The sequence below is a fragment of the Nicotiana tomentosiformis genome, chromosome 11 (genome assembly GCF_000390325.3).
Source record: "Nicotiana tomentosiformis chromosome 11, ASM39032v3, whole genome shotgun sequence".
Lineage (NCBI taxonomy): Eukaryota > Viridiplantae > Streptophyta > Magnoliopsida > Solanales > Solanaceae > Nicotiana > Nicotiana tomentosiformis.
In genome coordinates, this window is record NC_090822.1 from 124,391,478 (window position 1) to 124,405,379 (window position 13,902).

Consider the following 13,902-nt stretch of genomic DNA (forward strand, 5'->3'; position numbering starts at 1 on the left):
TTCGAAAATCTGAAAAATTTCAAAAAGTTATTTTTCAAAATTTTCACTCAGATCACTGGCAAAAATTCAAAAATAACCCAAAATTATATTTATGTCCAAACACGACTCTAATTTTCAAATACTATTTTCACTTAAATTTTTTTTCACTTTTTTCGGGATTTTACAAATCTTATGTCCAAATGCCCACTTAGAATAATTAATCAGTGAAGAAGGGATTGCTGCCCATACCTAGACAGAAATGAATCCTTTAAATAATTATATACTCCATAGTCCATTTTTCCTTTTTATGTTCAGCTTATAATCCTTATAAGATCAAAATATATAAAGTCACCTAAAAGGGGTAAGACTGAAATATTATACATTTATTTGATAAATAGCTATTTTATTGTACAATATCACTTGAAAGTTATAATGACGATGAAATTGCTTGGTTGAAGTTGTTGTTACAAAGTATAATCCTGATATTTACCAACATGTGTGTGGGGAAAGAAATTGAAAAGGAAATTAAACAATGTCTCCAATAACCACCTTATAATTATGCTACAAAACTTCGGTAAGGTTAATAATTTATGAAATGATTAGCCGGAAAAGAAGGAAATCCTGAAACGCCTTAAGCCACTTTGTTTCATTTATCTCTTGCGATAAAATGCAACGCTTTATCCCAAGCAAATTAGAATCAGCTCTATGAATCTTCACTAGTCTTGTCGCTCAATTCAAGCTCATTGCATGTCCAACATAACAAAAAGTAAAAGTAAAAGCACTCTAACAATAAAAGACTCCTAGAAAATATTAAACCTAAATTAATCGTATTGATATGACTATTTTTGCAATTGGTCACCATCTTACAAGTTACAATAACAAAAGCATTTGCTAATGCAATTGGTACTATGAACCCAACGGCTTTACCTTTTCGACCGGCAATTTTTCCGGGTATACTTCCTTTTCTTAAAATATTAGAATTACAGGTTTTAAAAACAAAACAAAACTAGGATATTCTTTTAAAACGTTTAAACTAATATAAGACATAAATTGGAAAGGAAAAGGAAAGAGTAAAACTATTTGTTTTCAGTAACGGAGAAAAAACAATACAATTAATAATTACTCCATCCGTTTGTTAATTGACCCGATTGACCCATAGACTTGTGTTTTAATTAATGGCCCCCTGCCCCTGACTAGAGTCCTAAAATTATCCAAACCTATTTTGATTTGGCTATCTTTTTATATATATATATATATATATATATATATATATATATATATATATACACACATACATACATACATATACGTTCTAGTTGTAAAAGAGTTTGTGATTTGAGACTAAAAGCTATTGGCAATCAACAACATGCCGCTGTTTGAATTAAGTGAGTCTTTTGGGGGTTTTAATTTCAATATTATCTGATTAATATAATTTATTCTTAAAAACTTATGACTTCTTGTTATAATTGCTGCAAAATCTTGCATAATATGTGATGCTCGCCTGCTATTAGTTCTTATTTAAAAGTTTATGACTTTGTGTGATTATTGTTTATTCTTAAAGTTTATGACTTTATGTTATGGAGTGACGAAGTCAGAAAATTCAATAAGGGTGCTTAAATTTTGAACACCCTTTGCCAATGTTCTGTGCAAGGATGTTCAGAGTCTATTTTTTTTTAATCAATAACAAGTAATATTTTACTTTATACGTGCATAATTTTTCGGCGAAGGGTCAACATAGCTTCGCCCCTGATGTTATGGCGTGGCTCGATACATGTGTTGATGGAAAGTAGCAAGTGTTTGATAGAATGTGATGTTAGGCATATTTCGACATGTATTGATGTTACTTTACCCATATTTTAACCGCTTTTTGATGTTATTTGATCCTTAAAATGCCCAACATAGTTTAATTATTAGTTTTATGACTAATTGAGTTGTGTGTGATGAATTAGGGTGTTTGGAGTGCAAAAATATGAAGAAAAGATGCTCTAGGTAGAGGAAGAGGGATTGGATGCGTCGCATCCAATCTAGAGAAAAAAATCAGATTTCGTGCACCCTTAGCAGTGAAGTCGGCCCATAGCATCCGCCATAGCATCCGCACCTGGGCAAAGCTGAGAAGGAGGAACAAAGGGTGGATGCGACGCATCCACCCTAGCATGCGAAGCTGAGAAGTGGAGGACGAGGCGGATGCGACGCATCCACCCCAGCATCAATCCTTGTAGCCAAGTCGGATTATGAATAAGAGAACTTTGGCCCACGACTTTTGTACGCAATATATAAGCCAAAAACGCCTCTTTTAGGGCATCTAACATATTGGGAAGAGGAGAAAAGCCACGACAAAGCTGGGAAACTACGTAATTCATCTTGAGTTCTTATTTTTCCTTCTTTTATTGATTATTATGCACTCTTGTGAGTTATTTGATGATTGTATGAACATGAGTGGCTAAGAACACTATTGTTCTAGGGTCATGGGTATACATGAATGTTGATGTTTGAAGTTTAATTTGGCGAAGTTGATTTTATCATATTGGGTTGTTTATTTAATTCTGTTTTTAATTATTTTGCTGAGAAGCTAACGGTGAAATACTATCTACGAATCTAGAGTTGAACTCGAAAGTGGGAACTCTAGATTGCATATAGAATTAAATAGAGCAAGTTCTTAAACTCGGGCATCGGGGAACGGATTCACAATTGGGATAGACATATACCTAATTGCCTTGCTCGGTTGCAATACAGGAATTGTAAATGCGTGCTTATTAATCTTAATTCCATAGACATATAGGTATTAAGTTAGCTTGAATAGGCGAGTAAGGGTTCGACAGATTCTTATGAGTAATATCAACCCTGTCAACCAACAATCCAGATAAATCAATTAGTTATTTTAAGCTAAGAATGCAACATAATTGTTAGATAACCCGTGATCCTGGAATATTATCTCCCATTGATTGTCATTTAAAACTATTTAAGTGTTGTGTTGATTTCTAGTAAGTCATTATTTGATAGTCTTTAGGTAGTAAATTAGACAATTATCTATTTTATAAGAAATCGCTTGAATCGATAAGCTATTTGAGTTTGACTTAGTCAAAAGTTAATCATAAGTCTTCGTGGGAACGATACTTTATTCACTACTCTATTACTTGACGACCGCGTATACTTGCATGAGTGTGTTTGGTCGCAACAAATTTTTGGCACCGTTGCCGGGGACTTAGAAATTAGCTACTTGACCGAGTTAAGCTTTTATTACTTATTAGTTCAAGTTTTAATTTTCAGTTTGCCTTGTTTGTGTTAACGCAGGTTCTTCTCTTGAATGCGGAGGAGTAGAAGTGCAAACAACCTCCTTCCTTTTGATCCAGAGATTGAACGAACACTTCATAGAATGAGGAGGGAAGTCGAAGCTAGAACGAGAATAGAAAGAGAGTTGGACATCGTAGTTCAACCATAGCCAATAGAGATGGCAGGTAATGAGGAGCGTCCGGTGATAGAAGCCGCAAGACCCAATCTTGCTAATATGACTCAGGCTATCGTAAAGCCTGATATCAAGGGGCATTTTAAACTCAAACAGTACATGGTACAACTGATTCAGTCCACAGGGCAATATGTGGGTTTATCTCATGAAGACCCGCAGAGGCACATTCAGAACTTTTTGGAAATTACGGACACTTACAATTATCTGAATGTTTCCAAGGACTATGTCAGGCTGACACTATTTCCCTTTTCATTGTTGGGGGAAGCTAAGGAATGGTTGCAAAAGGAGCCCGCGAACTCAATCCACACTTGGGATGATTTAGCAAGGAAATTCCTAATCAAGTTTTTCCCCACTAAGAAGACAAAATCGCTGAGGAGCCAAATTCTTGGGTTCCAACAACGGGATGGCGAGACACTTCGTCAAGCTTGGGAAAGATACAAGAAGCTACTCAGAGACTGCCCACATCATTGTCAAACTGATGAGGTTTTGGGTCACGCTTTTGTTGATAGGCTAGACGAGGCATCAAAAATGAATCTTGATTCAGCTTGTGGGGGTAGTTTCATGGCGAGGCTGTATAGTGAAATACAACTCTTGCTAAATAACTTCACTGCTAATGACCATAATTGGCAAGGAGATGGGGACACAAGAAGAGTAATTAAACAGAAGGCAGCTGGGGTGATTGAGCTTGAGAACTTCTCGGCCATGAGAGCAGATATTGCAAAGCTGGCAAATCAGATGAACAGAATGACAATGCAACAAACACAACAGATGCAACATGTACAGCAAATGTCTATTTGCTGCGAACTATGTGGTGACAGTCATATGAGTGACATGTGCCCCACGAATCCTGAATCTATATACTATGTGGGGCAACAAAACAGAGGTCCGATGAATCAGCATGCACAATATGGGAACACTTACAATCCAAATTGGAGGAATCATCCTAACTTCTCATGGGGCGGAAATCAACAGAATCAGAATCAGTTTAGGCCTCAAGGAAATTTCAATCAGCCTCAGAAGCCACCCCAACAAACAGAAGAGAGTACGAATGACTTGCTAAAAAAGTTGTTACTTGACAATCAACAGCTCATGACCGATTTCAGAAATCTTGAGAGGCAAATGGGGCAGTTGGCAGCAAATCAAAATACTAGACCTACAGGCTCTCTTCCCAGTGATACAGAGAAGAACCCTCAAGTTAATGCAGTTACACTCAGAAACGGGAGAGAACTAGAGGAAGTGCCAAAGAAGAGAAAGGACAGACCTATACCTGAGGGGGAGCTGACCCCTAAGGCAATACACGAGTCAAAGAAAAATGATGCAAGTTCAGAGCGAATGGAGGCTGCAAGGACACCACCACCTTTCTCCCAGAGATTGCAGAAAAAGAATGACGATCACATGTTCAACAAATTTCTCTCTATGTTGAGTCAGGTTCAATTAAATATTCCATTAGTGGATGTACTTCGTGAAATTCCAAAGTATGTTAAGTACATAAAAGATATAGTGGCTCACAAGAGGAAATTGACTGAGTTCAAGATAGTTGCACTTACTGAGGAGTGCACTTCAAGGGTCCAAAACAAGCTTCCTCAAAAGCTTAAGGATCCTGGCAGCTTCACCATTCCAGTGCGAATCGGTAATATTGATGTGGGTCGTGCTCTTTGTGATTTGGGTGCGAGCATAAATCTGATGCCATTGTCCTTGTTTAAGCAATTGGGTCTGGGAGCTCCAAGACCAACCACTGTGATGTTGCAATTAGCTGATAGGTCCATAGCCTACCCTGAAGGAGTGATTGAAGATGTGCTGCTGCAAATTGGGAAATTTATCTTCCCAACTGACTTCATTATTCTAGATTTTGAGGCTGATGAACAAGTTCCAATCATATTGGGACGACCTCTCTTGGCTACTGGTGATGCAATAATTAAAGTGAGAGAAGGGAAAATGATTATGAGGGTGGACAACGAGGAAGCAGTCTTCAATGTCTACAAAGCAATCCAACTTCCCTGCCACTATGAGGAGCTCTCTATGATATCTGTTGTGGAGGTGGATGAGCAACTTCTTGACACGAGTGTATATCTAGACGACTCTCTAGAAAAAGCAATCATGTTGTTTGATATCTTGATGATAGATGATGAGGTTGAGGAGATGATGCATATCCTAGATGCATCATGTGCTTACATGCAAGGAATACACCCGTTTGAGCCCCTGAATAGGCCAAGTGGCCCCCCCTCCAAAGCCGTCAATTGAAGAAGCTCCAAAATTGGAGCTTAAACCCCAACCCCCTCACCTTCAATATGCTTATTTGGGTAGTTCTGACACTTTACCTGTTATTGTTTCTTCTCACTTGTCTAAATTGCAGGAAGAAAAGCTATTGAGGGTGCTACGTGAGCACAAGCGAGCAATTGGGTGGACAATGTCTGACATTAAAGTCATTAGTCCAGCTTTCTGCATGCATAAAATCCTCATGGAGGACGGACACAAGCCAAGTGTAGAGCAACAACACCGACTAAATCCAATCATGAAAGAGGTGGTAAGAAAAGAAGTGATTAAGTGGCTTGATGCAGGTATTGCATTTTCAATCTCTGATAGCAAATGGGTAAGCCCAGTTCAATGCGTACCGAAGAAAGGGGGGATGACTGTAGTACTTAATGAAAACAATGACTTAATTCCTACAAGAACTGTCACGGGATGGAGAATTTGCATAGATTATAGAAAATTGAACAATGCCACCCGGAAAGACCACTTTCCCCTCCCCTTTATTGACCAAATGCTTGATAGGTTAGCTGGCCAGGAATTCTACTGTTTCCTGGACGGTTATTCGGGGTATAATCAGATTGCTATAGCCCCAGAGGACCAAGAGAAAACTACATTTACGTGTCCTTATGGCACGTATGCGTTCAAGAGAATGCCCTTTGGTCTTTGTAATGCACCTGCGACTTTTCAAAGGTGTATGATGGCTATTTTTACTGACATGGTTGAAAGATTTGTAGAAGTGTTCATGGATGATTTTTCTGTGTTTGGATGTTCTTTTGATAATTGTTTAATGAACCTTGATAAAGTGCTTGCTAGGTGTGAAGAGACGAACTTGGTGCTAAACTGGGAAAAGTGCCATTTCATGGTACGTGAAGGTATAGTTTTGGGGCACAAGGTGTCCAAAAGTGGTTTGCAGGTGGACAAAGCGAAGGTGGAGGCGATTGAAAAATTTCCCCCACCGACATCCGTCAAAGGCATTCGCAGTTTCTTGGGCCATGCAGGTTTTTATCGTCGTTTCATTAAAGATTTTTCGAAAATTTCTTCTCCTTTGTGCAGGCTTCTTGAGAAAGATGTGCCCTTCAAGTTTGATGATACCTGTCTGAGAGCATTTGAGAAGCTGAAGGGAAGGTTGGTGACTGCACCAATTATCATTGGCCCAGATTGGGCACAATCATTTGAGTTGATGTGCGATGCAAGTGACATAGCAATCAGAGCTGTTTTGGGGAAAAGGAGGGATAAAATCTTTCACTCCATTTATTATGCGAGCAAAACTATAAATCCAGCTCAGATGAATTATACAGTTACTGAAAAGGAGTTGCTTGCAGTGGTGTGGGCATTTGACAAGTTCAGATCCTATCTAGTGGGAACCAAAGTCATCGTTTACACAGATCATTCAGCTATCAGATACTTGTTTGAAAAGAAAGATGCCAAGCCGAGACTGATTCGTTGGGTCCTCCTCTTGCAAGAATTTGACTTAGAGATCCGAGATCGAAAAGGGACAGAAAATCAAGTGGCTGATCACTTGTCCAGATTAGAAAGTCGGAACCATGTAGCTGAAGGAGGGTCAATCAAAGAAACATTTCCTGATGAGCAGTTATTAGCAGTCACCTCAGGTGAAGCCCCGTGGTATGCAAGATTATGTGAATTTTATTGCAAGTGGGGTGACGCCACTAGAATTGACACCTGACAATAGAAGAAGATTCTTACATGATGTGAGACTCTACATGTGGGATGAGCCATTCTTATATAGGCAGTGCGCGGATCAGTTGGTGCGAAGGTGTGTTCCTGAGGAAGAGATGAATGCTATACTGCATGATTGCCATGCTTCGCCATATGGAGGTCATCACGGCGGGGATAGAACCGCCCAAAAAGTGCTACAATCAGGCTTCTATTGGCCAAAATTGTTTAAGGATGCACATGTCTTTGTTAAAAATTGTGACAGATGCCAAAGAACCGGAACTATCACAAGGAAGCACGAGATGCCCTTGCAAAATATTCTGGCAGTAGAGCTTTTTGATGTTTGGGGGATTGATTTCATGGGACCGTTCCCATATTCTAATGGGCACAGGGTACATCTTGGTGGCGGTCGACTATGTTTCTAAGTGGGTGGAAGCCATTGCTCTTCCTACTAATGACGCAAAGGTAGTGGTAAGCTTTGTAAAGAAGCACATCTTCACACGTTTTGGGACTCCAAGAGTGTTGATAAGCGACGAAGGAACTCACTTTTGTAACAAATTGCTGAATAATGTTCTTGCAAAGTATGGAGTTAAGCATAAGGTTTCCACTGCCTATCATCCCCAAACGAGTGGTCAAGTAGAAGTTTCCAACAGAGAGGTAAAGCAGATTTTGGAGAAAACAGTAAGTGGGAATAGAAAGGACTGGGCCGGAAAGCTGGATGATGCATTATGGGCATATCGCACTGCATACAAGACCCCCATAGGTACTTCTCCGTACAGGTTGGTTTATGGGAAGGCGTGCCACTTGCCCGTTGAGCTTGAACACAAAGCCTATTGGGCGATTAAAAAGCTAAATATGGAGATGGACTTGGCCGGTGAGAAGAGATTGCTACAACTCAACGAGCTTGATGAATTTCGATTGCATGCGTATGAAAATGCCAAATTGTATAAAGAAAAGACAAAGAGGTGGCATGATAAGCATATCCAACATCGTGAGTTTGAGCCAGGTCAAGAGGTTCTCTTGTTTAATTCGAGGCTAAAGCTTTTTCCCGGAAAGCTTAAATCTCGATGGTCGGGTCCGTTTGAAGTGGTTAGTGTGAAACCTCATGGGGCGGTGGAATTACGTGATACGAGTTCCAATGCGACATTCTTGGTAAATGGCCAGAGAGTAAAACACTATTGGGGTGGTGACATTGCACGTCACAAGACCTCGATGGATTTGGTGGAGGCGTGAAGAACATGTTGCGTCGTGCCGCGACGTTAAATCAGGCACTTCTTGGGAGGCCACCCAAGTCCTGTATTTAGGAATTAGATCTTGTATGTATATATTTTTTTTTTAAAATGAAAAAAAAAATGAAAAAAAAAATGAAAAAAGGGGTCCAGATATGGGAAAACAGGGTGGATGCGTCGCATCCCCCTCAGCATAAAAATATTGACGGACCAATTGCTCAAGGCAGTGAAGTCTGCCTATCGCGTCCACATCGCGTCCAACCAATTTCAGAGAAAACAGTGGGGATGCGTCGCGTCCAAGCTCGCACGCACAGGTAAGTGTTATATTTTAACACATCCTATGCCAAAACACAATTACACACAAATTTGCCTTCTGTCGAGACCTGCCCCTCTCATCTCACTTGCGACCAAACACCTCTCCTCTCTTCTCTCGCGACAGGTATGTATCTTCTCCCTCATTCTTTCTTTTTCTTTACTCTCCTCACTCTCCTTTCTTCTCTTTCTCGCTGGTAGCAACAGACCCCCTGCCCAAATTCCCCTAGGTTAAGTTTCCCTAATTTAAATGTCACACATGTGATTCAACTATAATTTGGGGATGTCATTCCTGTTAGTTGTAATGGTTGCGAGATGATAAACTATAATTCCCTTCATCTCGTTAATTCTGGGAGGGTAGTCGAAGTACCCCACTGATAGAAGAAACTAGGCACAACTGTTGCATATCACCTGTTCGACGAATTGCCCGAGAGGTAAAGTTAGGTACCGGTAAAGTCTGAGTAACCGAGCAACACTGGTATATGCTAGTGAATGAGTGTAGGGTCGTTTGTCTTGATTGTCAGAATGTTTTTAGCCTATGAAAGATTGTCTAAGGGAATTGAACATCCGGGACATGCTAGACGTCTTGAATTGTAAAGTGTTACTCGATTTGAATTGTGTGAGCTGCTATGTGTAATTGAACATGGTTAGTGAGCGTCGCTCGGATAAACATCATGTTGTGCATAATGATATCTATATCGCGAAGTGCTTATTTGTAAACTTGAAAAGAGTTATCACATCCCTGCTGAAAGCCATGGGCTATACTTTCATACAGTCATAAATGACACGACTATGCAAATGATTGGAAGTGCTAGATGTTGCACCTCATTCATAGCTGAACTTCATTGTTCTATGCCAATGTTCTATAGCTGAACTTCATTGTTCTTCGCATTGCAGGTACTGAGGCTGGGAAATGGCAGCAACGAGCGAACAGTCCAAGCAACAAGACAAAGATAATAACAAGCAACCGCCCAAAAAGCCCACCGGAAAGGCAACAGGTGCTCCAAATCCACAGAAAAAAGGAAGCGAACTGACAAAGAAAAGGAACTGCAGACTAGGCAGTTAATTGATGAATCAGAGCAAGAAGAGGAGGAACCATTAGTCAGGAGGACAGTGAATAAGGGTATTACAACAACATCATTAAATCCGCCAAGCAAAGGGATAGAGATAAGAGAACCTGTGCCGAACCAGAGAAAAGCCTCCAAACAGAGTGATCCGAATGATAAAGGAAAGCAGAAGATTACTGCAGAATCTAAGTCCGAGTCCGATTCGGATAATGATCTTCTACATGTCGACATGAGTGATGAAGATGAGGGTGAACCAATAGATCGAGCTGCTTGGGAGAAGAACTTTGTTAATGAAAAGGCATTCCGAGCTTATAATAAGATACTGGGTTCAAAGAAGTACATTCCAGAAAAGCCGATCAATATCGGAACACTTAAGAAAAAGTACCCAGAGTTTCTAAACTCAATTTGAGAGGTGCAACAATGGGGACCTATCTTGAAGGTTCACGGCAAAGACAACCTCACTATCGTCAGAGAGCTTTACGCCAATTGGCGTCATTCCATGGGCAGCATTGTGAGAGTACGAGGGGTGGATATTAATGTCTCAGCTGAAGCTCTGAATAATTTCTTAGGGGTGCCACACACACTAACAGATAGGTTTGACTCCATATGCACAGCACCGGATTATGCACACATTCGGTCGGTCCTATGCCCTACCAGGAAGGATGCAAATTGGAAGCATGGGAGTATGGAGTATCATTCTCTGGCCAAGGAATTCATGAGTGCGTTAGCACGTGTGGCTCTAAATTTCATATGCAACCTCCTGATGCCATGCCAACACAAAACTGATGTCCCTCGTCACCGCGCACTAGTATTGTATGCTTTATTGGAGGGGATACCGCTCAACTTAGGAGCCATCATGCATGACCAAATGCAGCGCACCAGGATGAATTACAAGTGGAGGCTGTTCTTTGCAAATACCCTATCGGCTTTCTTGACAGAGATGGGAGTACTATGGGACAAGGAGAATGACGACATTGAGGCTAAAGCTCCAGGACCATACGATGTTACTCATGTTCTAGATTCGAACAAGGGAAGGTCTTCTAAGCTCACCATTCAACAGTTGTTTGAGCAGATGCAAGCTGATATGCAAGAGAACAGGGCTGAGTTGATAGCGACTCGTGTAGAGTTGAGTGCCACCAGGGATGAGTTGAGTCAGACTCGTACGGATCTAAGCCGAGTTCAGACTGAGCAGGCCACGATGATGAGGGAGGTATCATTACTCCTCCGTGCTCTGGTTCAACGTGCAGATATAGACATCTCACAGCTGCTTGCATCGTCCACTGCTGGACCATCCACTTCTGCTTCTCCTATAGTCTCCCGAGGCCCCACACACCATGCCTGCTGAGGCCGATGTCCCACCTACTACAGACTCAGCTCCAGTTGGTGATGATAGGACTGTGACAGCTCCCCATATTCGTGAGGATGCTATCGCCAGGCCGGAGGGGGTCTTAATGAATGCCATGGATGCTGATGCTCTTCCACAGACTGCGGATGAGCCTTCCACCTTGACTTGAGGGGAGTTTCTTCTCATCCTACTTTACGTTATTTGTGTGCATTGGGGGCAAAGCACAATTTTAAATGTGGGGTGGGGGTTATCCTTATGCTTGTGGATGAATGTACTTAACTGTTACAATTTTTGTTGATTTTGATACTGTTGAGGGCTGTAATATTCACTGGATTAATGGCCTGTAATAGTTAGTAAATGTCATCTATATGGAGTAACTCTCAGTTCATTGTTATGTGTAGTCGTAGAAAATAAAGGACTTTTCTCGATGACAGACTACCTGGACAGTTCTCTCGAGGGATTAAGGTCCTTAGAAAAACACATAAAGATTTTCATTTGATTTTTGAAATTAGTGTTAGTATTAGAAGATTGACAGAAAACTAAAGAAAAGCAGAAAAGTAGTTAGTAAATTTTTTTTTTTTTAGGTAATAATAATCTCCTGTGGTTTTTCTTTGTGCCTCGGTTCTTTTCCATGGGATGTATTTTGAACCAGGCAGTAATAGTTTTTTTTAAGAATAGATTAGGAATTTAGGAAATAAAAAGAGGAAGAATGATTAACCTAAGCGCCCTTGACTTGTTTCATAGTAACATACTTATGCTTTGGCATGTGTAGTATCTCCCCTATATTGTGATGTTAATCTTGATGCCTTTATATATTAGATAGCATATTTTGTGACGACTATTTCTCATTTTCTTGACTCGTGTTCACTTTGGGCTTAATGCTTAATATCTCATGGCTCCGTGAATACTTGCATTTCTTGAGAGTCGGAATGTGATCATTCTTAGTGAGTCATGTGCCATGTGTGGTGAGGTTTTTGTGTAGTCCATGTATTGTACTTGTGTCTAGAACTTGCCCGGTATGTGAGTTGAAGCGAAATTTGAGGTGATGCTCGGTTTGAAAAATGATTTTAGGCTTTCTTTGATCTTTTTGAGCTTATTGCTTATGACAAATAAAATTTATCCCTAGTTAACTATTTTGAGCCTATTGACTTTTATTTGGTACCTACATTACAAGCCTATACCTTTTTATTCTTAATTGACATTGTTTTGATCCTTTTACCTCTTAAAGCACTTTAATTGTTAGATGAGCGCTAAAAGAAGTAAGAAGGGACTAAGTATGGGGTGACTTTTGAGTGGAACCAATGAAAGAAAGAAAGGTGCACTTGTTTTGTAAAATAATACAACACTAGCGGAATTTATCAAAACAAAAAGAAAGAAAGAAAAATATAGATGAATAAATTGTTGTCTTGTTCTTGCTAGTGGGTATGAATTAAAGTAGTACTTAAAGAAAGAGGAAATATTGTTGGGGGTGATATTATTTGTGAAATTAAAGTGGTGTTAAAGAATTTACGCTTAAGTTATTTGATGATGTGTTAAAGTGCTTAGGAGGTTGAGTCACTATTCCTAAAATATATCCTACCCTTCCCTTAGCCCACATTACAACCATGAAAAAGTCCTAATTGATTTTAGATCGAGCGAGCTTACATTAGTAGAGATCTACATTAAGGGCAAGCCTATGGTACCAATTGCATGCATGTGACTTCTCTGTGAGAGTGAGCGATTTTCTTTGATATATGTGAGTCATTAAAATATATTTGATCATGAGATTCGAATGTGTGGATTGAACTCGCTCTCTTGTTCTTGTTGTGAGGGCACATGGTTTCACGAGGGATAGGTAATGTTATTAGACTTCTCTATGATGTTGGGTATTCAAGCCATGAGTGCATTGTGACATTGAGTCGATTTTTGAGGTTAGGATTGTTGTGAACATGTTATCTTTGTTTGAATATTTTTAAAAGAATGACACAAGTAAAGGGAAGCGCATATGATGCATATTCTAGAGCCTAATTGTGGCAAATGACCATGGTCATAGGTATAGTATGCTTTGAATGATAAGAGCTTAATTTTGTTTCGTTTACTATAGTGATGGTTTGTTCGAGGACGAACGAAGGTTTAAGTGTGGGGTGGTGATGTTGGGCATATTTCGATATGTGTTGATGTTACTTTACTCATGTTTTAACCGCTTTTTGATGCTATTTGATCCTTAAAATATCCAACATGGTTTAATTATTGGTTTTATGACTAATTGAGTTGTGTGTGATGAATTAGGGTGTTTGGAGTGCAAAAATATGAAGAAAAGGTGCTCTAGGTAGAGGAAGAGGGATTGCATGCGTCGCATCCAATCTAGAGAAAAAAATCAGATTTCGTGCACCCTTAGCAGTGAAGTCGGCCCATAGCATCCGCCATAGCATCCGCACCTGGGCAAAGCTGAGAAGGAGGAACAAAGGGTGGATGCGACGCATCCACCCTAGCATGCGAAGCTGAGAAGTGGAGGACGAGGTGGATACGACGCATCTACCCCAGCATCAATCCTTGTAGCCAAGTCGGATTAGGAATAGGAGAACTTTGGCCCATGACTTTTGT